Source organism: Tamandua tetradactyla, chromosome 2 (assembly GCF_023851605.1).
Source record: "Tamandua tetradactyla isolate mTamTet1 chromosome 2, mTamTet1.pri, whole genome shotgun sequence".
Taxonomy (NCBI): Eukaryota; Metazoa; Chordata; class Mammalia; order Pilosa; family Myrmecophagidae; genus Tamandua; species Tamandua tetradactyla.
Window position 1 is genome coordinate 144650106 of NC_135328.1, and position 24718 is coordinate 144674823.

A 24718-nucleotide genomic window follows, 5' to 3' on the forward strand; every position below is an offset into this window, starting at 1 on the left:
TTTTAATTGCAGTTTTAATTTTTAAATAGATATGGGATTAGTTCAATTTTTCTATTTCTTTCTCTGTCATTTTGTTGTTGTTGTTGTTTTTCTATTTTTTCTGTTGATTTTCATTTTGCAAGTTCGTTAGCATAATATTGATCATATTATCCTGTTTTTTTAATATTCACAGGAGTAGGAGTGATACCCACTTTTTCAATGTACCTAGAAAGTTCTAAAGTCTTTGTCTTATCCTGAAGTGTAACGGCACTCACTTATATTAGATTTTAAAAGTAAAAAAAAAAATGTTGTAATATCTAGGAAATAATATTTGAAAGGCATAAGAGGAAAGCTAACATAAGGTATAAAAGTAATTTATCCAAAAAGAATACAAGCTAAGGAGTTTAAACAGAAAGTAGAACATGTAGATGAATAGGAAAAAAATAGCAAGATGGTAGAGTAAATAAGTAAATAAGCAATTATATTAAATTAATATTTATATAAATATTAGAGTAAATATTTCATTAAAATGCAAATTAGGCCAGACTAGAGAAAAAGCCAACTACCAGATATTTTCAAGGAGATGTAAAGAAAGTAAAGCAATCATAGAAGATATCCAGTGCAAACAATCCAAAAGAAAATTGAAAAACACTTTAAACATGTAAAACACTTTAAATACTTTAAAATAGGATTAGGAATGAAGATGGATATTTCATAATGAAAAAGAGAAAATTCACCAAGTGTATGTTTAAACTCAAATTTGCAAATGCCTATATGTATCACATAAAACAAAAAAGGGAATAACAGGAGAAAAAATCTACAATTGCAGTTGAAGATTTTAACATTCTTCTCTCTTGGTAACTGATAGAACAAGGAGACAAGCAATTAGTAAGGATATAGAATATTTGAACAACATGATTAATAGATGACATAATTTAATAGATGGGAAATGAAATAAGTATATCTGTTTTTATTACTTCTAATCAATGTGGTAATGCAGAGCACACCAAGTAAAAAAAGCAAGGAAAAAAGTAAAAGGCATAACCATTGTAAAGGAAGAAATGAAATGGCTTTTATTTACACATAACATAAGTATTAATATAGAAAATCAAAATAATCTATTAACTATTATAATTAATGAGTACACATTTAGCAGTATTCCTTCTTACAAATTCGATGTTCAGAATCAACTGCATTTTTACATATGAGTAACAAATAATAGAAATATAAAGTATTTTAAGTGATGTCATTTACAATCACATCATAAAACTTCAAATAGTTGGCATAAATCTCCCAAAACACATGTAAAATCTCTACAAAGAAAACTATAAAGCACTGATAAGAGAAATTTAAAATATTTAATTAATGGGTAAATGTTTCATATTCATGGATTGGAAAACTCAGTACTGTCACTATGTCACTTCCCTACAGATTGATCTAAAGATACAATGAAATGTCAATCAAAATCCTAGCAGGATTTTTTTTTTATGGAAGCGTCAAGATGATCTTACAATTATTAAGGAAACACAAAAATCCAGCTAATAGTCAAAACTATCTTGAGAAGAATAATAAATTTTGAAGATTTACACAATTATAAATCATTGTTTGTAAGAAATTGACTATTTTAAAAAGTGTAGTGGGGTGGTGTGACTGTGGTGGCTCAGTGGCAGAGTTCTCGCCTGCTGTACCAGAGACCTGGGTTCGATTCCCAGTGCCTGCCCATGCAAAAAATAAATCAGCCATAATGAAACAAGCACCCATGGTGAACATGCAGTGAACTCATACTCTTGGGGAAGCGCAGTGGTGTCCGTATCTGTGTAGCTCTATTTATAAACTTTCTATTATGTTCCACTGGTCCCTAACTGTAAAAGAGAAAACAATAAAGTTTCTGGAAATAACCTGGAATAATATCTATATAAGCTTTGGTTAGCAAACAATATTACTTAAAACACAAAATTGCACCAACCACAAAATTGAGCACTTTTATTCATCAAAAGATAACATTAAGAAATTGAAAATTTAATCTATAGGTTGGTGAAAATTAAATCTATAGGCTGGATGTGACTGTGTGATTGTGAAAACCTTGTGTCTAATGCTCTTTTTTTCCTTATGGATAAAGAATAAATAAATAATAGGGGGGCTAAGGGGGAAAATAAATTGGGTAGTTGAAATACTAGTTGTCAATGAGAGGGAGGGGTAGGGTGTGTGGTATGTATGAGTTTTCTCTTTTTTCTATTTATTTCTTTTTCTGGAGTGATACAGATGTTCTACAAAATGATCATGATGATGAATACAGAACTATGTGATGATATTGTGAGCCACTGATTGTACACCATTTATGCAATGTATATATGTGAAGATTTCTCAATAAAAATATCTTTTAAAAATCTGTAGGCTGGGAATAGATTTTTAAAATATATTTTAAAATTGATTTGATTTATCTAATATATTGATATATTCATAAATACATCAATACATTAATGAAAATATATTAATAAATGATGGACTGATGCCTAGAATAAAAGAAACAAATAATGCAACAGAAAAAAAGAGAATAGCCAAATGAATAATAAACCAATGAAAATGTGCTCAACCTCATTTGTCATCAGGAAAATGAAAATTAAAACCACCATAAACTACCATTTCATATTCACTAAAATGGCTACAATTAAAAAGACTGATAATACCAATTGTAGCGCAAATGGAACTCATTCATACACTACCTCTCAGAAACAGCGCTAAGAGGAGAGATCTGTAAATATGAAATTTTATGTGTGTCACATCACTATAGAGATGCACGAGTCCAAATTCCATAGTGCTGGCCACTCCGATGAAAGTCTTCAATCAATTCCCCAGGACAGGCCAGCCGGCTGAAGACAGACGAAAGTTCTCTGCTCTGACTGCGCAAGTCATCACCTCTCCCTTAAAAGCCTTCAGCTGATTGGATTAAACATTTCTCATTGCAGAAGACACGCCCCTTAGTTGATTGTAGTTGTAAACAGCCACAGATGCAATTAACTGACATGATTTATGTCCCCAAAATGTCCACACTGAAATGGTCAGCCCAGGGCTTGCTTGACCAGACAACTGGGCACCATCACCTTACCAAGTTGATGCATGAACCTAACCAACACAGAGTGTAAATTGTTACAACCACTTTGGAAAATTGCTTACCAGTATCTACCAAATGTGACTATAGGCCTGAATACTCTATAAGCCAGAAAATCCACAATCTACTCCTAGAGAAAAGCCCTGTAGAAATGTATATACACACACATATATAAAGATGTGCATAAGAAAGTTTACAGAACACTGTTTGTGATAGACCCAACTGAAAAAAGACCAAAATGTCCATAAGCAATTAAATGGATAAATTGTTGGATGCTCATTCAATAGAAAACTATATAGCAATAAAAATGTACCAACTACTGGCATTTTAAACAACATAATAAATTTTACAAATATAATATTGATCAAAATAAACCAAATTCAAAAATAACACATACTGTATGGTTCTATTTATTTCTAGTGATCCAACGGCCTGTGTTTTGATTGCTGTCGACACCTTAGCCAAGAAACCGAAGAGACGAGTCTCAACCAGTCCAGTCCTTAAAATCATTCCTTACCTTTTCTTTTTTCCTCTCTTTGTAACTTGCACTATTGCCACATCCTTAAACCTTAGATTCTTCTTCTAAGCCGACTTCTCACCCAGCAGATGTCCTGTGATGATAGGGAGAATTAGAGCCTCCGTGGGGCAGGAAGTTAGAGAGGGTATTGGGAGAGGCATTGGAATTTAGGTTTTGAAACCACCATGTACTAACTCACTAGAATAGGCCCTCCTGTGCTAAGTTGTTAAAGTTTTTACTTCCCTTTTTTGGGTAAACTATTTCCTTGTGTTTATTAACAAGGGACTTGCCACATCAGAGGACAAGTACATTTTCTTCTTCTCTCACAGAACCACTGAGGCTTGTGCAGAAAGTGGCCCCAAACATAACACCCTGTGAGCGGAATCAAAGTGAGCAGAAACAACAAAAAAGAGAAACACTGATCAAAAAAGAAAGCAAGAAATCTGACCATTATAAGCTCCCCGCAACGTCATAAATCCACTCCTCAAACTACAGAACCAATGGACAATAATAACCAACTTACAAATCTTAATTTGAATATGAGCACAGTGAATTACAATAGTTGCCTTCCAATCCTTAATATGACGTTAACTGGCCAGTTACAATGTGCCAAATTTCTCTCCTCACCTCCCTATGTCTAACCTAATAAAAATCCCTTGTCCCTCCAGCTTGGGGAGATGGTTTTGAGGATTTTCCTCATGGCTCCCTCTGTGAGCCTTTGCTAATAAACTCTTCCTTCTCTTGGAATTCTGGTGTCACTGAATTAGCTTTGTGCCTATCGGGCAATAATTCACTTAAGTGGTCAGTTTCTGAAACCTCCCCAGTGTTCATCCTCCCTCTCTTTGCTGTTTCCACTCTTCTGTCTTTTCCTCTCATGAATGATAGCTTAAACTGAAGAATTCTGTTTTGCAGTTGTGAAAGCTACATGGTTGGCCAACGAAACTTGACCCCACTTAGAAGACAGGGCCTCTCATAACAGATCTGCCTTCTGCTTCCTTTTAGATGAGTCAGTTAAGACCAACCTTGGTCTCTTTCTTGTAAAAACTTACTTAAGGCTCAGAAAGTAGCCAACACATTGAGATATCCTGATATTTTTCTTCCCAAGTCCCATAAAGCTCTGGCCAGGCCTAAGATTCAGGCAACAGTTGAATCAGCTCATTTTCTAATGCATAGCATGAATTTCTAACTTTCCAGATGGGCACAAAGGGCTTGTCTCTACTCTGTACACCTAGACTTAGCTAAATTTACCACCTAAAGTTTATCATTTGAAACCCATCCTCAGCCAAGTACAAATTTCGGTTAGGACTCTTATAGTTGCAAATGACAGGGTGGGGAGAAACACACACACACACACACACACAATCTCAAAGTAGCTCGAAGGCAATTGTTGGTTCACATAACTGCAAAGTCCAGGGTAGCTCTGGCTTGAATCCTGGAACTCAAATGATGTCATCGGTTCTACATCTCTTGTCTCTGACCTTTTGTGTTGATTGGAGCAAAGCTAGCAGCCATCAGCAGATTAAAATTTTTAAGTCCAGGGTTAGCAACACGGTAAAATTTTCTTATACCCAGAGTGCAGATATCAATTCCAGAGAAGGATTCTGATAACCTGGTTTCTATCAGGCACCCACTCCTAGGATGGATCATTGTTGAAATGTGTGTGTGTGTGTGTGTTTGTGCTGGTGGAAGGAGGGGGTTCTTTTGCCGAACATTGGCTCCATTATAGCCATCTCTGTGACAGGTTGATGGGGTCAGGGGGAGGGTTGTCAATGCACTATGAGACTGCCGCAGCAGAACTGATAGAATTAAAGAGGTAGATAAAATATACCCCAGTAGATAAAATGTTGCGCAGTTCAAAACATTGTACTTGACAATAAGTTCCCTATTGGCAAGTTTTCAAGCACAATTCACATTGCATAGGACTGAAAGAGAGTTTTTGTTTGTTTGTTGTTCAGGGTCATGGACCATTCAAATCATTTCTTCGTCTTTTCTGAATTTCTGACTCCACCTTCCATTTGTTTTAGCATATGTCTTAACATATATGTTTCACTTCCAACTCAAATTCTCCTCTCCTGGTATATTTGATCCGATATTATAGCTTTAAAATTCCTGTGTTTCTACCATTACCTTCTGCCACATATAGTGTAGTGGTTAGCAGAATGGATTTTGGCATCAGGAAGACGTGGCTTTGAATCTTTAGCATGTATTTCTGAAGTATCTTTTAGCAATTTATTCAACCCCTCTAAGGCTTAGAGCAGTTGCAAATCAAAACCACAATGAGATATCATCTCACACCCACAGAATGGCCATTACCAATAAAACAGAAAAAGACAAGTGCTGGAGATGATGTGGAGAAAGAGACACTCTTATCCACTGTTGGTGGGAATGAAGAATGGCACAAGCGTTGTGGAAGGCAGTGTGAGTTTCCTCAGGAAGGTAAGTATAGAATTGCAATATGACCTGGCAATATCATTGCTAGGTATCTACTAAGAGGACATGAGGACAAGGACACAAATAGACATTTGCACACAAATGTTTATAGCAACATTATTTACAATTGCCAAGAGATGGAAACAGCCCAAAAGTCCATCAACAGATGAGTGGCTAAACAAGCTGTGGTATAGACATACGATGGAATATTATGCAGCTGTAAGACAGAATAAAGTTATGAAGTCTGTAACAACATAGATGGACCTTGAGGACATTATGCTGAGTGAGATTAGCCAGAAACAAAAGGACAAATACTGTATGGTCTCACTGATATGAACTAACATTGGTGAATGAACCTGGAGAATTTCCAAGTTAAGAACAGAGACCACCAGGAGATAGAAATAGGGTAGATATTGGGTAATTGGAGCTGAAGGGATACAGATTGTACAACAGGATTGATTGTAAAAATTCAGAAATGAACAGCACAACACTACCTAACCGTAATACAATAATGTTAGAACACTGAATGAAGCTGAATGTGAGAATGATAGAGGGAGGAGGCCTGGGGGCACAAATGAAATCAGAAGGAAAGATAGACGATAAAGACTGAGATGGTATAATCTAGGAATGCCAAGAGTATACAATGGTAGTGACTAAATGTGCAAATAAAAAAATGTTTTTGCATGAAAACGAAGGAATGCCAATATTGCAGGGTGTTGAAAGTAGATGGTCATTCATATTTTAAAACTTTAACTTATGTGTGAGACTAAAGCAAAAAATGTTCGTTTGGTACAAAATTTATATTTTGACGAGTGCATTTCCTAATATAACTTATGTGAACAGTTTAATTGAACACCATAAGTACATGGAACCTTGAGTAGGGCATGAGATTTTGTAGGTTTGTCCATAAGATGCCCCGATAAATCCCAAAGTGATTTGAACAGTGAATAAAAGAGTATTTGCATAGTCCTCTTGGGGGAATAGCAAGAAAGGGGGAAATTCAACTTCCCCATGTGCCCCGTGTAGAGAATTCCTTAAGAAAAAGGACCTTACTTAAAGCAATGTATAAGTATTACATTATTAATCATAAGAATTGCTCTTGGGAACATGAGAATCATTGCAAAAAGTCTCTATTTTAAATATGGAATGCTCTTAGAATTCATAACGTCCAATGTGTCACCTCATTAAATTCTGTGAATAATTTTAATGCCATTTATTTACAGTTTTAAGTAATAATGAGAAATTCAGAGAAATATTGAGCTATTCAGATTAGTTGTTGATTAATATACCACACTGATATAGAGTATGATTTAAAATGTACTATCTATGTTTTAATTATAATTATATTCAAGAAATCAAGCAAAAGTTTATTAAGCACTAGGTTCCAGGCAATATACTTTATTTTACAAAAGGTCTGGATTAAAGATCCAGCTTCTGTTAAATGGTGAGAGTACTTTTGCACATTCTCTAACAGAATGAAATATTATGCAATTAGCCAAAAGGACTATTTGAGTGGATTGAAGGGTGAGATGCATAATGAGAAGCTAATTACAGGGAAAGATCCTGGCTGCAGATATTTGTAGAATATTTCTTTTCTGACAAAATGCAGAATATTTATGTGGCATTTATGTGAATCAGCTGAATTCTGGGTTGAAATGGTGCAGTTAAAGATTGTTATCCTAGCAGAAGTATTCTCTGTGCCCATTATTTCATAATTAAATTTCATGTTCTTTTGTAATCCACCAAAATAAGAATGTTAATTTTGCTGCCTGTGTATACAAGTAGAGCTGAGAAAGCTTGATTTGAAATTCTTTTCCATCTGAAAGTATATTTAATTTGTGGACTATTGATGAGTAGTTTTCTGATGTTTGAAGTATTTGACAAGCAATAAAAGTAGAGTCACTGACTAAAACACTTAGTTTATATTATATTCCTTGCATTCAATGACTCAGTTTCCAGTACAGGGTGTCCAAGAATTTCTCAAAAGAATTGATAAAAACAACATTCTCTTTCCAGTCTTGGCTCCACCCCACCAAGAGGTGAATGTTATCTCTAGAATTCAGCCACCACCTGAAGTCAACTCAGGAAAGCTAAACTAAAATAAACAGATTTTGAATACCAAAGAACTGGAAACTGTGGAATTTTTGTGTTATTTTAACAAGTCTAGGTGCTAAATAGATTCAAAGGTGATTATAACGTGCAGGTTTATAACTGATTATTTTATATTTCAAACCAAAGTTCAGACCCCATAGTCCAACACACAGTATGACAGTGGGGTAGAATACATGAAATCTAAACTGCCTCAAAATATCTTCTTTGAAAAGTGATGACAGATGTAAATTGTTGTAATAGCTATGATAGAAATTCACTATTGTACAGGTCTTCAGTTTCCAAACTGCCTTCATGTATATTGTGACCTTCCCTACTATACTCTGAGTCCCTCAAGAACAGAGGTTTTGATTCATTCATGTTGAATGAACTCTCAGCCCTAGCAAGTTCTTATTACCATGCATTTAGGAAAAAGTAGGTTTAATGAATAAACAAATGAATAATTTCCTTCAACTCTTAAAGATATTATTAAATAGATAAAAATATGTATAATTATCTTCATTCTACAAAAGAATAATTAGAGGAAGTTTAAATCACTGGCTTAAATTCAGGTAGTTACTAGGTAGCAGAGTTGAAAAATGAACTCTGATGTTAAATCATGTGCTGCCTCTGATTAAAAAGTAAATTGAAAGCGTGGTTTTTAATTCACAAAGCTGAAAAATTTGCAGAGTTTTTGTTTTTCAAAGGCTCTTCCTTTCTAGGTCTTCTTCTGATATAAAGAATAAATATATTTTTTATTGGCCCAAGACATACCAAGGATAAGGATGAAGACCAATCTTAACCTAGAGGTTCTATGTGCTCCAGCCCCAAAACATTCCCTGACACTTGGGTCTCTTCCTCTGGTTCATGCCTTTCAAAGAACACTCAAAATAGAAATTTGGAAAATAACAACCCAGTGAGGAGTTCTGTTATTTTCTCCTAGGGCTACTTTAACAAAATACAACAAACTCGGTGGCTTAAAACAACAGAAATTTATTGTCTCAACATTCTGGAGTCCAGAAATCTGAAATCAAGGTGCCGACAGGTCCATGCTTCCTTTGAAGTCTGTACAGAAGAATCTACTCCATGCCTCTTCTAGCTATGGTGGTTGCCAGCAATCCTTAGTGTTCCTTGGTTTGCAGCTGAAGCACTTCAATTCTGGCCTGCATTGTCATATGGCTTCCTCCCATGTCTGACCCTGTGTCCAAATTTCCCCTTCTACTTATAAGGACACCTGTCATATTGAATTTAGTCCACCATCATCTAGTTTGGCCTCATCTTAACTGCATCCTCAAAGACTATTTCTAAAAAAGGTCAAATCACACTGCAGGGGGTTAGACATTAAATGTGTCTGGGGAATGGAGCACAATTCAACCCATAATACATTCCTATCCCATCTCTATGTGAATTGTTTGTCTCTCGGGCTCTATGGGAAGGTTTTTTTTTTTTCTTTTTTTGCATGGGCAGTTATTGGGAATGGAACCCAGGTCTCCGGCATGGCAGGTGAGAACTCTGCCACTGCACCACCATTGCCCACTATATGGGAAGCTTTTTATCTGCATGTGATAGGTGAGTGGGTAGAGCAAAGGGTTGGGTACTTCTTCACAGAGCATGTCATGGTCAGGTTCATATGTCAACTTGGCCATGTTGTGGTACCTGTTTGTCTGGTTGGGCAAGTGCTGTCCTGTCTGTTGCAAAGAGGGCATTTCATAGAATTAGATCATGATCATGTTAGCTGCATCCACAGCTGATTCCATTTGTCATCAGCCAAAGGGAAGTGTCTTCTGCAATGGGTGATATGCTAAATCTAATCATGGGAAGCCTTCTAAGGAGGATTTAGAAGAGACAGGTTCTGTTCCTGCTTGGGCTGGTGAGCCTCTCTTGTAGAGTTCGTCCAGACCCTCCATCGGAGTCGTCGGCTTCACAGCCTGCCCTGCGCATTTTGGACTCTGCCTTCCCAGGGTCTCGTGAGACACTTTTATAAATTTTATATTTGCAAGTGTTCTCTGTTGCTTCTGTTTCTCTAGAGAACCCTAACTAATACAGTGCATGATGTAAGAAGTAATTGGTAGGTCTAAGTCTGCTTTGAGCAAGGCCGGGGGTTATAAAGGCAGTGAAGGGGTCAGCCGCCCTAGTGGCTAGTCTTGAAGGTTCTTTCTTTTCCCTACTTATTACTTACCTGCCCCAGCTACCAGTCAGCACTGGTGGGAGAAGGGAGTTTTATGTTATGTTAGACTTGTTCCTGTTAGAAAGAAGTGGGAGAGAAGTTAACATAGAGGTGGCATATCATAGGGGAATTTCACGATTATGGTGTCTTTTTATTCATGCATTTATTTTTCAGACCTGAAGTTAGCCTGGGCACTCCTCCTTCCTCTCTGGACTCATTACCCTCATAGGAATCAGCTATAACATCAACTCTCTTTTCTCAATGAGTAATTCAAGTTCTAGACAAGTATCCCTACCTGCCACTGGTAGACTGATACCTTTCATAATTGATAATCTTTACTTTATGATTCATCTTGCTTGCTAAGGCTTAGAAGAATTTAGGAAGGGGTACTTATGAATGTTGAAAGAATATATATACCTCTCTCTGAATGCTGAAAGAATCTGTGCACTTTCGTCAGATGGAGACTACTCCTTTGCTGTTTGAGTTCTCTTAGCTATTTGATTTCTGTCAGTCCAACCCCATGTACTTCATATTATCAAAAAATCTCTCAAAGCTATCAGCCCTTCGATAATTCCTTGATCTTTTTCTTAGTGTGCCCAGGGATTCTCTCTTTGGAATTTGGGGAAGTGTGCTAGTTATTGAGTTCTTATTTCTTCATTTCTAATCCACCCTATTGTGCTCTGCTTTATAATGCTCAGATTGGGATTCCAGAAACCACATTATACCTCTTTCATCTGTCACTTTGATTAATTCCACTAACAAGGAGCGGTAGATGACAGCAGAAGCTGCAGGAGGTCTGAGACGTGCTTCTTCCTCTTTGACTCCTAGCCCTGTCAGTGTCATCAGAATAATGGTTCTTCTCCCCACCAATGACAGTGGATGCCACTTTCAGACATTGATTTCAGATTGCAGTGCTTTCTGATACTATATGAATTACAGCTCCTGAGGGGCCTTCCCTCCTCTGAGCTCCCGAGGCACCAACATCAACTGAACACCACCCTCGCTCGGGTATCGGGAGTACCAGTGCATGGGGGTCCTCTTCCAAATTCCTGGAGTGCCTGTTGAAGCCAAGAAGCTCCCCTTCCTCACAACTCTGGGTTGCTGCTCTACAGAGCTCTCCCACAAGCTTCTAAATTTAATAATCCCCCTCTTTTTTCTTCTATCACCCACGGAGGGGCGCCACCCACTTCCTGTATTCCTATAGTTTCTACTTCTGTGAATTACCAGTCCTCCCCATTTGAATTTTCAATACCCTAATACCAGATTGACAATTCTTCATATTCAATGCATCCTGTTAAATTAACCGATGTGGTTTCTCTTTATTGACTGGACCCTCACTGATACAGAAGAGAGGATTGGAATAAGGTCAAGAATGAATGCATTGGTTGAGTTCATCATTCTAAAAGCACTTTGCATCCAGATCTTTGCCCACAAAGGGCTTTTATTTCCGTAATAGGTTTTTCAAATTGAGGACTTGTTATCCAGTTACATTAACTCCCATATCACATCCCTCTAATTGATAAATACATTAGGGATCTAAAATAGATTGAAGTATGTACCCCCTCTTAATCCTATCCGATGTTCCTATGGTTTTGAAACCATTTGTAAATAGGAAACTTTGAAGATGGGTTGTCAGTTCTCATCAAATCCAAGACTTTCATTGGACTCATTTGTAAATAGTTTTACTAAGATCTCATTTAGGTATGGCCAAATTGAATCAGGAAGAGCCTTAATCCATATTGCTGGAAGCTTTATAGAAAGCCAGAAGTCAGAGAAAAACTCAAGTGCAGACCAAGGACATCACCATTTGTGGGAGGCAGAGATGCAAGCCAAACACTCCCAAAATTCTGGCAAGCCACCATTAAAACACTGCAGACTTCAAGGAGAAAGCTCAATCCTGCTGATGCCTTGATGAGACCTATAGCCTCCAAAACTGTTAACCAATAAATTCCTGTTGTTAAGTCACCGATGAGTGGCATTTGTTATAGTAATTCTAGCAACCTAAGACAGGCTCTAATAATAAAGATGAGACATTTTCTGATATTGATTTATTTTCCTGGAAATAGATGGTTTCAGTCTGAGATTTTACCACCTTATGATGTGAGGGAAAAGAAACAAGTGAAGAAATGAAGACAAATTTATTTCCTTCAGCCTGTCTCCTTGATGCAAAGAACAAGAAATTCTGAACACTAAAGAGTACAATCTTATTTGTCAGTTGCATTGTAGGAGAAATGGCAAGATAAATTAGTCTTCTGCTTCTTAAAAGTTTTCCTGAGCACTCCAGAGAAAACTTAAATCTTTTTCATATTGAAATGGAACAACAGCATCCAGCATCGATGCTTATCTTCAAAAAGTGTTCCAGGGCAGGCCACAGTGGCTCAGCAGGCAGAGTTCTCACCTGCCATGCCGGAGAGCTGGGTTCAATTCCCAGTGCCTGTCCATGCAAAAAAAAAGAAGTGTTCCAAAAACTCTAAAAAATGTTTCTAAAGCCAGCTGATTTAGTTAGCATTGACCTAAAAACAGGCAACTAGTCTGGAGATGAAGGTATTGTACACGCTGTTTTTAATAATTCATTTTTTGTTGCTTACTAACTCATATCTGGGCAAACAATTCCCAAATCCTGTCCATAAACAATCTCTTCACCAAACCTGCAACCAGATAGAAAGGTTCAGCTTTATCATTTTTGTATTCCTTCTTGCAATATTCTTTCTTTTCAACATTACAACCAACTATTCTTCTACAAAGCTTTTCCTTTTTTACTGGCACTGTCAAGTAAATTCTTGAAATACCTTCAAATCACTGCTTTCTAAAAAGAGAATAAATCTCTGAAAATCATGTAACTCCTTCATTTTCCAGATTTAAGCCCAGAAGTGTCTTTCCTTCATTCAAAAAGCATTTTGATCATCTGCCATGTGCCAGGCCCTGTCCTATTTTGCCAAACTGGAAATAAAGAGATAGCCCATACCTAGAGCCTGCCCTCAAGGAGCAACCAGTTTCTTAACAGAGATAAATAGCTATACTACTAGAAGAGAAATAATGACTCCCAAAAAGAGATAGGCAAATAGAAATCTAACAAAAGTTCTGAAAAGGACAAGGTTAATCTCAAGTGGGGAGAATCCAAGATGGAAGAGGTCACATTTGCATTCAGTTCAGTGTTGGTGCATTTTATCACACACCCAGTGGATGGAATGTTGACTGCAGCAGGATGGATTAGACTTGAGTAAATTATAACTTACTTTAAGATATACCCACAAAATAGGAACTGAATGTAAGGATATGGATCTATCTGTAGATTCACTTTCTTCATGAGATCCAGTACTATCTCCACTAGGGTTATTCCTAAAATTTCTTAAAAATCTTGATTTTTAAGGCCAATTGACAAGTTTCTGATATTGGTTGGACCAATTATGCAAAAATCTATTCAACCAATGTCATAGACTATGCCCATATATGCCTAGAATTGAGAATCCCAATCCAGGAACTTGATGTCAAGCAATAGCTACAGAGTAGAGAAGCAACAAAATTCACAGGCATCTAATATGACAGAAGCAAGTGTTCTGACAGGCAGGTGGACAGATAAAGCCTGGCATAATGGCGGGAACAGGAGCAGAAGAGATTGCAGATCCTGGGAGACCAGCGGCAAGGTATTCGGTCTCCTCTGTTATGGCTCTGACTATTGGGAGTTAGAACTTAGAACTCTGTTTCTAGTGAGAACTCAGGAAGAAGCCAGTTGGAAAGAGTGCAATAAAATCCACAGATTTAAAGTATTCTGGCAAAGTTATGAAGTAAAGGATTCAGGCATTGGAAAACATACCTAGGATGTATTTATTAGAAATGAAGGACAAGATAAGAAAAGCAGATGCCTAGTTACTAGAAACAATAGCAGAAGCACATCTTATTGAGTCAGCTGTCAAACATCGTTCATTATCAGGATCACCAGAGGAGCTTTTTAATAATATGTACCCCTAAGCTCCACACTGAACCTACTAAATCAGGATCTCTGCCATAGATCCCAGGCACTCGTATTTTATAAAAATTCTTTCAGATAATTCAGATATTATCCAGGTTTGAGAATGACTAAACAAAGACTTCTCATACTTCTATAACTACCTCTATGAATCAGAAGTAGCATTTGAGCCTGCAATAGGGACCCAGAGGTAGACACAAACAAGAAAAGTGGATGTGACTCTGCTTGCTAATATACTAATCTTATGGCAAAGGACATTCCAACTTGCAAGTTCTGGGATAACTGCAGGAAGTAGGAGATTTTCAGCCAGAAAGCCATTGAAAGTTTTTATTGTTGCTTTGTTTTATCATATTTAAAAGAGTTTTCTGACATGTCAATATCTAAAACAGTGAAGATCTCTGACCCATCCTCTTCCTCCATCTCAACAACTGAATCATCATTGTCAGTTGTCACTCAACCTTCTCCTGGCTTGGGATTTTTTCATGAAAGGACCATTGGCGGAGCGTAGTGTTGAATATGATATCCACCTAAACCAAACAGCATTGGCAGCATGTGGGATATTTGCTTGTTCCATGGTTTCACATTGCATTATGCTATTTTTATTTGTTTACAAATTTTGCCTTTAATCTCTAGTTTTAATTGTATCTCTATCTGATACACAAATAGCATCAATGAAGTCACAAAGAAGGAAAGTATGACTATATAGGTACTAAGCTAGCTGAGGTTCAAAGCTGATGAAACCTCTTTTTGTAAGGAAAGAACCATAAGATCACAAAGCTTTCTGTATTAAAAGCCAGTGCATTTATGCTAAATAGTGTTCAATTCCATGGGGTGCCACCCAGTTGAAATTAAGCCAGGCCACCTGTTTCCTTCTTCCACTGGTAAAGACCATCTCATATGAACCAGCTGCCATGGATGTGGTTCAGAAAGCTGTCCCTGAAAAGAACTCTGGGCCATCTGTGCTTGCAATACTATTAATAGAATGTTCTCCAGATCCTAGACTTTCATTCAGTAACCTCACATCAAGACCTTCTCCAACATGAGATTTGGAGAACATCAGTCATCAGCATTTCTTGTGCTCCCTTGGGAGGGCATCACAATTTGAAGGGAGGAGGGAAAGGGGTATGATGGGAATCAAATTTGCAAACTCCATGAGGACAAGATTTAAAAGATTATTTTAAAACATGGGGTAAGGGTAATCAAGCTGTTCCTGGGGGTAAAAATGTCTGTTTAGTAGCTCAGTAGTGTTATCAGAACACCACAACAAGAACTTTGGTTCTGTAGATGGAAAACTTTTTCCATGACTTTCTAGAATAGCAAGGGAAAACCTAAAACCCCAGCCAGTGCTAATGTGCACAGCACAGGATTACTTAATGAGCTTGCTTTGTTTTGTTGCTTGTTTGCCAACATTAAAGCCAAGGACAGTAGTTGATTTACATACTTTTCATACCTCTTTTTGGGTAGAAAAACTGTGGGCAAGAGAAAGGACTTCCAAAAGTGAACAAGAGACCTTATAAAACAGCACTGTAAAAAAAAAAAAAAAAGGGCAAAAAAGGGCACAAGATCCTCAGACATTGAAAGGAAGACCTGATAAAAAGAAGAGTAAATTCTCACCTTCAAAACGCAAATGAGACAATATATCAATGATTTTGGGGTGAGGAGAAAGAAAAAGGTATACCTCAGAATTGTCTGAGTAGATTGTTCAAAACCATAGCATGCACACACACATGCATGAACACGCACACACCACACCACACATACATGTGTACAACTGACACATACTCACACAAACATGCACAGAACGGGAATTTGGTGTGTTTACTAAAGTAATATGTTTCTATGATTGAAAATCAGGGACATAATGAACCACTATTATTAATGGGAATATGTCATATTCCTCACGTGTAGTGAGGGTGATAAAGACATTAAAAAGGTATTAAAGAGAGTGCAAGGAATAGAAGAATTAAGGCAAATGGAGCTGTGTTGTGGAATATTTTAACATTACCCATTCATGACAGCAAGAGAATCTATTACTACCTACCTAAAAGTAGGGTATAGGAAAAAGATGATGCCTTAGTTCTCGGTTGGCCTCAGAAGGTACCACATTGAAAATCTTGAGGCAAATCCAAAACATATTCCATATATTCATTTTGCCTAGGGAAAGATGAGCCCCCAGATTATAGAAATGATAAATTTGTGAAGCAGAGAAAAAAATTGAGAATAGAGGATTAGAAGGGGAAACATCTAGACTTTAAATCCAACGTGCTCATGAGAAACAGGAATAGCAATACATGTAATATTTGTAGAATTGTTGTTTGATTTATTTTCTGCTGAATATTATGTGTGTTACTTTATAATAAAGCTCTATAGTGATTGAATTATATAACATAAATAGCCATGAATTATTATACGCAAATATGTTATTATTTCTCATTTGAATTTGGTAATTTCCAATTAGAAACGGCACAATGTCTGTTATTAAGGTTCATCTTTATTTTTAACAGAAACTGCAAACTGAAAGAGTTTTTTCATTGTCGTATGCCTATAGTAGGGGCTTATTTCTTTATCTTCTGCCATACTCTAATCCTATCTTTTACTAAATCCTGCTTTTTCCAAAGGAAAAACAACTTGCATGTTGATATTCTATATTAGAAAAAAAAAAGCAAAAATTTTAATGAACAGCTTGCTCACTTTTGGACTTTGCTATTGAAATCACTTGCATATATATTTCTAATTGGCAAAATTGTTTTGGATTTTATTTTCCCAACTACAGTTTTCTGTTTGCTCTTGGGAGACATTTTTGAGGGAATGGAGGGTTTCACATTTCAAGCTTTGCAGACCCTTTGTAACACATAATGATGACTTGCCTATAGTTAGCTACTGAGCCGGCAGCCTTCCTAAATTTACAACAACACAAACCTTTAGCAAACTTTGAAGTTGCAAAGCTGTATGAATAATCAGTGTAAGAAATTTGGATGAAGGCAGTCAATTTTTCAGAGGATTAGCTCCATTCTGGCTCATACATATGCAGTGAAGAGATACACAGATGCAGATAATTTATCAAGTCAGGTAAAATTTTCCTATGAGTTTATTGTTCTAATAAACATGTAATTTTATTTTAAGCTCTGCATAGCTAATAAAGAGATCAAAAGGATGATTAAACTGAAATTGCCTATATAAGAAAACTAAAGTTTCCAAAATCTATTGTAATTTTGCCACTTGAAATGAAGATTCACATGATATACCATCTTCCCACACAGACTTCTTTAGTATTGCCTTACCATAATTACTGTTTTAGCCTTAATTATTAATTATGGATGCCTTTTATTATATGCCATCTGTTCATTAGCATGCATAGATATCAACTGCCTGACCCTGCATGAGGAATAACTTATTTAATTTGAAACATATTCAAGTTGATTAAACAGTTTGATTTTAGGAAGATTAAAATGAGTTTTCTGAAGAAAATTTGAGAAAAATGTCTCTATACTAGGGTACACTTTATTCCCATATTGAACAGCAAGATAACATCATTTATTCATAAATAGAGGAGTAACCCAAAAGATTTTGGAAATTATGGACACATCAACAGAGACAGGGTATAATTAACACATCAACAGAGATAGAATATACTATGCATATCTTGTAAAGTAGATGCAGAGGGGGCCACGGTGGTTCAGTGGCAGAGTTCTCACCTGCCATGCCAGAGACCTGGGTTTGATTCTCGGTGCCTGCCCATGCAAAAAACAAAAGTTTTTTCAAAACTTTAAAAAAGTTGATTCACAAATTTTATGTAGTTTTCTTTACCTCTGTGAAGGCTTTGCAAATTTCTAAGCACCCTCAGCACATTCAGAGGGCTTTCTCCTGAGCTTCAGTGGATACAGCTAAATCAGTCTTCTAGCATTTCGTTTGTAGGAATGGCAAATATTAGGATATAGGGTCCATGTCAATAGCAAACACTGAAATCTTAAACCCTTGAAGGTGAATATTGTGTCCTGCTTATCTCTTTACAGGTACTAGCATTGTACCTAGATATAGTTGGTACTTAATCTTTTAAAAATATTAATAATAAATCAAAGTATATTAAACTTGTGGCTGAGCATTAGATACAATTGCTTACTTTTTAAGTAATGCCCACTAATGAGGAAGTTGATATAAAATATCTCAAAGTTAGAAAATTATTGAAATAGATCATTTATTAAATAAAATATAATGAATTGTATTAATCATATAAAGATGAACAGCTTTATTATCAATTATTTGTTTATTCAGGAAAAGTCATGCACCTGAGGAAATGCCTTGGAGAAACTTTCTAAAGACTCTGAGTTCCTGAGATTCCTTTCCCTTTGGCTCCCCGGAATCCTAATGACTACATAGTATATACTACACTGGTATCATTAGCGTTAATAGATCACTGTGTTAGGATTGATTTGATAAGTACATTCTAAACTACCTTAAATTTCAGTTTGTGGAAAAAAAGTAGAAGTAAAACGTCAGAAAATATTGTACGCTATGGAATAAATAAATAAATAGTCCCATTGTCCCTGCGAATCTGTACCATAGTAAGGATAGGTAGGAAGCCTAAAGCTGGGACCTCGGCTCAGCCCCTCCTTTGTCAAATTGGCAGCATACTTTTGAACCATCACTAATTGGTAGTATCAGAGTGCCCTATTTCACTTCTTGGAAGAGATTTAATCCAGGTGTTGTGCACAAATCCAACTAATAGGCTGCTTGTCTCCCCAAGATCCTGAGAATCTCGTGGAGGAATATATAACTATGAGTCTGGCTCTAGTTGGAACTGGAGATCCAAATAAATTCATCCCTCTTGAATTTGCTTAATCAAGTTGATCCAATGGTAACAATGGGCAACACTGATCCAATGGGTAACAGTGATACCCATTGGATCAGGCCGCTCACATCTCCCTGATCATAATCAGTTATAGACAGACCAACCCTTTCCCAACAGGAGACAGTACCCCCTTAAAACTTAAGATATAAGGGAGTGCAAGGGTAGTTCAGTGATACAATTCTCACCTGCCATGTGGGAGATCTGGGTTTGATTCCCAGCCCTCGTACTTACAAAAAAAAAAAAAAAATCAACAAATAGTGCCATAAGGGGATAGTCACATGGAAAAAGAATGAAATGTGACCCCTGCCATATAGCATACCAAAAACAAAAAATTAAGATATAATGGGTTTCCAACCCCTTATCCAGAAGTTCCTGAAAAATGGCCTCCTAGTCCCTTGTCAGTCTCCCTATAATACTCCTGTTCTGCCTGTAAAGAAACCAAGTGAGATGTATCAGGTGGGCACAAGACCTCAGAGCTATGAACAGCTTTGTCCTTCCCTTTCATCCTAGAGTCCCCAACCCTTATACAAAATTCCTAGTCTACCCTGTAGTACTCCATCCTTGATTTAAAATGTGGCTTCTTCTGTATACCTGTTCACCAACACTCCCAGTTTTTGTTCTTTTTGAATGGCTGGGGCCAGAAGACCCTACCCAAACCCAGCTTACTTGGACAGTTTTACCTCAGGGTGTTAGAGGTAGCCCTCATCTTTTTGGAAATACCTTAGCACAGGACTTAGCCCTCTTACATTCAGAATCTAGTGTACTTGTTCAGTATGTAGATGACTTATGGATTTGTAGTCCTACAAGCTCCCCCCCCCCCCCATTTTGGACACCATTACCACATTTAAATTTTAGCTGAACAAGGATATCAGGTTTCAGCCTCTAAGGCTCAAATTGTCTTACAAAATGTTTCTCTGGTCTGTCCTCACCCCTGGGGGACACTCTGTCATTTGAGAGATTCTAAGCCATTCTCTCAGTGCCTCCCCCTGGGTCCAAGAAGCAATTAAGAGCCTTCTTAGGAATGGCAAAGTATTGCAGAATCTGGATTGCTCAGTTTGGAGAAATAGCACAGCCTCCATATGAAGCCTCTGGGGGCTAGATAGTGTCCCCTTGGAATAGGGAGAAGAGCAGGCTGCTGCCTTCAACACCCTTAACAGAAAGAATCCTTGCCTGTCTACCACCATAGGCCCGACAACCCTTGTGTGCCGGTTTGAAAGTATGTCATGTACCCTAGAAAAGCCATATTTTAATCCTAATCCTATTTTGTAAAGGCACCCATTTCTTCTAATCCCTATTCAGTACGGTATATTTGAAACTATAATTAGGTCATCTCCCTGAAAGTGTGACTCAATCAAGAGTGGTTGTTAAGCGGGATTGGGTGGAGACATGTCTCCAACCATTCGGATGGGTCTTGATTAGTTTAGTGGAATTCTATGAAAAAGAATGACAAGACAGAAAGCCAGGAGATTCTGAGAGGGCAGGATGACATAGCCACAAGAAGCAGAGAGTCCACCAGCCAGGGACCTTTGGAAATGAAGAAGGAAAACACCTCCTGGGGAGCTTCATGAAAGGAAGCCAGGAGAGAAAGCTAGCAGATGATGCCGTGTTTGCCATGTGTCCTTCCAGTTGAGAGACAAGCCCTGACTGTGTTCGCCATGTGCCTTCTCACTTGAGAGAGAAACCCTGAACTTCATTGTCCTTCTTGAATTAAGGTATCTTTCCCTGGATGCCTTAGATCGGACGTTTCTATAGATTTGCTTTAATTGGGACATTTTCTTGGCCTATAAACTGTTAACTAGCACTTATGAAACTCCCCTTTTTAAAACTCTTCTGTTTCTGGTATATCACATTCTGGCAGCTAGCAAACTAGAACACCTTGAGAAGCCATTTTACCTATATGTTACTGAGAAAAAGAGAGCAGCATTAGGAGTTTTAGTACAAAAACTAGGGAATGTTTGTCAACCAATGGGATATTTTTTAAAGTCATTAGATGCCACTGCCCAGGGGTGGTTGCCTGGCCTCCAAGCAGTAGGGGCCACCACCCTACTTATAGAACAAGCCACCAAGCTGATGTAGTGACAGGCCCTAGTGGTGTACACACCCCACCCAGTCAGATATCTTCTAGAGACAAGGGGACATCAATGGTTTTCAAACAGTAGGCTCTAAAACATCAGGCCTGGTTATTAGACACTCTAAAGGTCCAAATCCAGGTCTGTACTACCCTAAATCTGGCCACCATGTTGCCTGTAAGCCCAAGCCAGAAAAATACACCTCTCAAGCACTCATGCAGAAAAATTTTAGCTCAAAATTATTCTAGCCAACCAGATATACAGGATCAACCTCTACTTATCCATTGTTAGAGTGGTTTACAGAAGGAATCAAGTTTATAAGAGAAGGGGTCAGGAAGGCAGAATATGCTATAGTATCCTTGCATGAGGTTATCAAAGCAAAGCATTTACCCACTGCGAACTTGGCCAAAAATCCAAACTCATAGCTCTCACCTGCAGACTGACACTAACAGCCTGGAAGACAGTTCCCTCTATATTGACTTTAAATATGCCTTTCTAGTGTTGCATGCCCATTCCACCATCTGGAAAGAGAGGGGATTGCTTACAATGACAAGGCCCTTGTCAAGCATAGACAAGAAATTCTCAACTTACTGGAAGCTGTGTTGCTTCCTCAGGAACATTCAGTGATTCACTTTCAGGGGAATCAAAAGTCTGATTCTCTTGTCAGCAGAGGAAATATTAGGGCAGACAGGGCTGCCAAAGCAGCAGCTCAAAGTCTGACCTTCATGATGACATTAATCTCTACTATTTTCCTCCCACCTTCATCCCCTGCTTACACACAGGAGGAAGAAAAACTAGCAAAGAAGTCTGGATATGCACATGAGGCGGGTGGATGGCTTACTAAAGAAGGGAAAAAATTCTTTCCTAATGAGATTCAATGGAAAGTCCTTCAGGATCTTCATCAAGCTACCGCCTAAGCAGGGATGTCCTTACCGCTCTGGCACAAAGGAATCTTGGCAGATGAAATTTAATTAAAACCATTAAAAGTTTCACTCAGGGTTGTGCACTTTGTGCCAATAAATGATCCAAACTCTGGAAAACTTACCCAGCCTCCAACCTTAACACCCCAGTCCAGACATGAAGGGCATACCCTGGGGAAGACTGCCAAGTTGATTTCACCGATATGCCAACTTGCGAAGGGTTCAAATGTCTCCTAGTCCTTGTGGATACTTTTACTTGAAGAATAGACACCCTCCCCACCTGGAAAGAAATAACTAATGGCGTTTCCAAACTCCTCCTGAAAGAGATAATCCCTAGCTTCAGCTTTCTTATATCTATTCAAAGTGGCAAAGGGCTGGCCTTTTTAAAATAAACTAAATAAAGGATGGCCACCACTTTTGGCATAAAATGTGTCATCTTCATTGTACGTAGAGACCCTAGTTATCAGAAAGATCCAACCGGACTTTAAAATAAACTCTGGTTAAACTATATCAAGAGACCAATACATCGTAGGTTCCTGATCTCTCAATAGCCCTTCTTAGGATATGTTTAGCACCAAGAAAGTCTCTCCAACTTAGCCTCTTTAAAATGATATCTGGGAGGGGAGCTGTTGTGTAGCTGCTTGTTGGGTAGTGCTTTGAAAGCTATTGCTCTTTTCTTTCTTTGCTTCGTATGTTTGTTGTATTGTGCAGCAAAAAAAGTTTAAAAACTTAAGATGATGTTTGGGAGGCCATTCTGAACCCAGGATCTACTATTAGATCCAGAACCCCAGATTGACTTGATTAGGAACCACACAGAAACTTATTCAGGACCTAGGAGCTCAGTTCTTTCCAGCTCCAGGTCCTAATCTACCTCTACCTAAAATAAAGTCTGGATATTCCATCCTAATTAAGACCTGGCATGAAAGCAGACCAGACTCCCAGCTCAAACCTAAATGGAAGGGATCTTACCCTATAATTTTTGTCACTTCTACAGCAGTCAAAATCAGTAGAATCTCCAACTAGGTGCATTTATCCAAGGTCAAGTCCATGTGTGAAGATCTATCTCCTCAACCCTCTGGTGCAGGAGGAATCCTTTGAGTGTCAGCCATTAGAAGGACTAAACTTTTTGTTCAAAAAGCAAAGCTAAGTATACCTCTTTGCTTCATACTCCCTAAATCAGGTTTGCTTTTCATTCTCCTAAACAGTCTATCTGTAACTGTCTCTGAGAACCTCTTAAAGATCTTTGTCAAATATACTACCCAACAACTGAAACTGTCTAATTGCTGGATCTGCACCCATCAATATCTGGCCACCCTAGCTTGGCCTGATAACAGGACCTACCAGGAAATCACAAATCTTTCCATTTCCCCAACTTGTAATATGACTCCATTATACATGGGATCCTTTATCTTGCTTTCCTCAGGCATTTTCTATTGCTTAGAGGAACTCAAAATTCATCAACCTGTAATATCCTCCATTATGGGTGCCATGTACTCCAAAATAATAATAGCCCCCAATTCCTCTTCCCTTTTTGTATCAAATCAAATCCATACTTGGGGGAAATACCATCTAATCTGTGCAAATCCATAATATATGTCTACCCAAATGGACATACATGGGACTTTGAGGTAACTCAGGTACTAAAACCCAGGCCCAAGGAAACCCCTCATTAGGGAAGCCTGCTTTCTGTACCAATCCCAACTATCTTCTCACTGCTGAGTGAGACAAAGCAGGAGCCATTTTCTCAAACCAATCCTGGTTGAAGTGCCTGGATGGAACACAGCTTTATCACAATAGACCAAATTCAAACTCTTTTCTAAAAACTACTACTCAGCAAGAAGAATGCTGCAAAGTAGACCCCAGTATTACCAGCCACTTAATTAATAAGACCTGGAAAAATAATGAGCTCCCTGGCATTCTTTATCAGGAATACCCTGCAGCCCCATAACCTCCTCTTTCCCCCTTAACTGCCATTCATATGACCCTCTCCAAAATATGCCTTCATGTCCCCAGAGGCAAATCCTAACAAGCAAACCTGTGGAGTGACCTCTGGACTGGCTGGATGACGAGTGGGCTGCATCACCTCAATCTGCAGACATCTCACAACCCTGTCCTTTAGTGTCACTCTGAAGAAGAGGGGTGTGGTGGTTAGGTTCAGGTGTCAGCTTGGCTTGGTGAAGGTGTCTAGTTCTATTGCTATGGACATGAACCAATGGCATGTGAACCTTTCTTCCCTCCCCAATCTGCTTTCTTGGGTTGTTCCCTTTCTGGGAACTCTAACTCTTCTGCTCGTTCTTCTTTTTAGACCATGCCTCTTTAACCTTCTTGTCAAATTTATCTTCACAAGGTTACAAGACTTTCACAATAAATTCATGCTGACTCGTGGATATATTGCCCCCCAACGTCAGACAAGGATCTCCCTTTCCTAGCCCATCTAGAGTAGCCATAGAGTTCTACACTCTTTCAGGCAGGGACTATAAACTCTAGTCAGCAAGAAAAAATTCCAGAAGACAGTCATCCCTCAACCACCCCTTAAAAATAACGGTGAACAATTCTCTCAGTGGGGGAGTTGAGGCAGTTTTAGGAAAACATCTAGCAGCTCATGGGGTGCCTCCAGGGCCCA

At 38.0% G+C, this 24718-nt stretch overlaps 1 long non-coding RNA gene across 2 annotated transcripts; it reads left to right on the forward strand.

The window, feature by feature from the left end:
* The first annotated feature begins 5078 nt into the window (after window positions 1-5078).
* LOC143662430 (uncharacterized) lies at window positions 5079-22040 on the forward strand. Of its 2 annotated transcripts, none has more exons than XR_013165328.1 (3): window positions 5079-5156; window positions 5907-6041; window positions 21958-22040. It is a non-coding gene; the product is annotated as an uncharacterized LOC143662430 (long non-coding RNA). The 2 variants fall into 2 exon arrangements; XR_013165327.1 differs by lacking the exon at window positions 21958-22040 and adding an exon at window positions 18530-18700.
* The last annotated feature ends 2678 nt before the right edge of the window (window positions 22041-24718 follow it).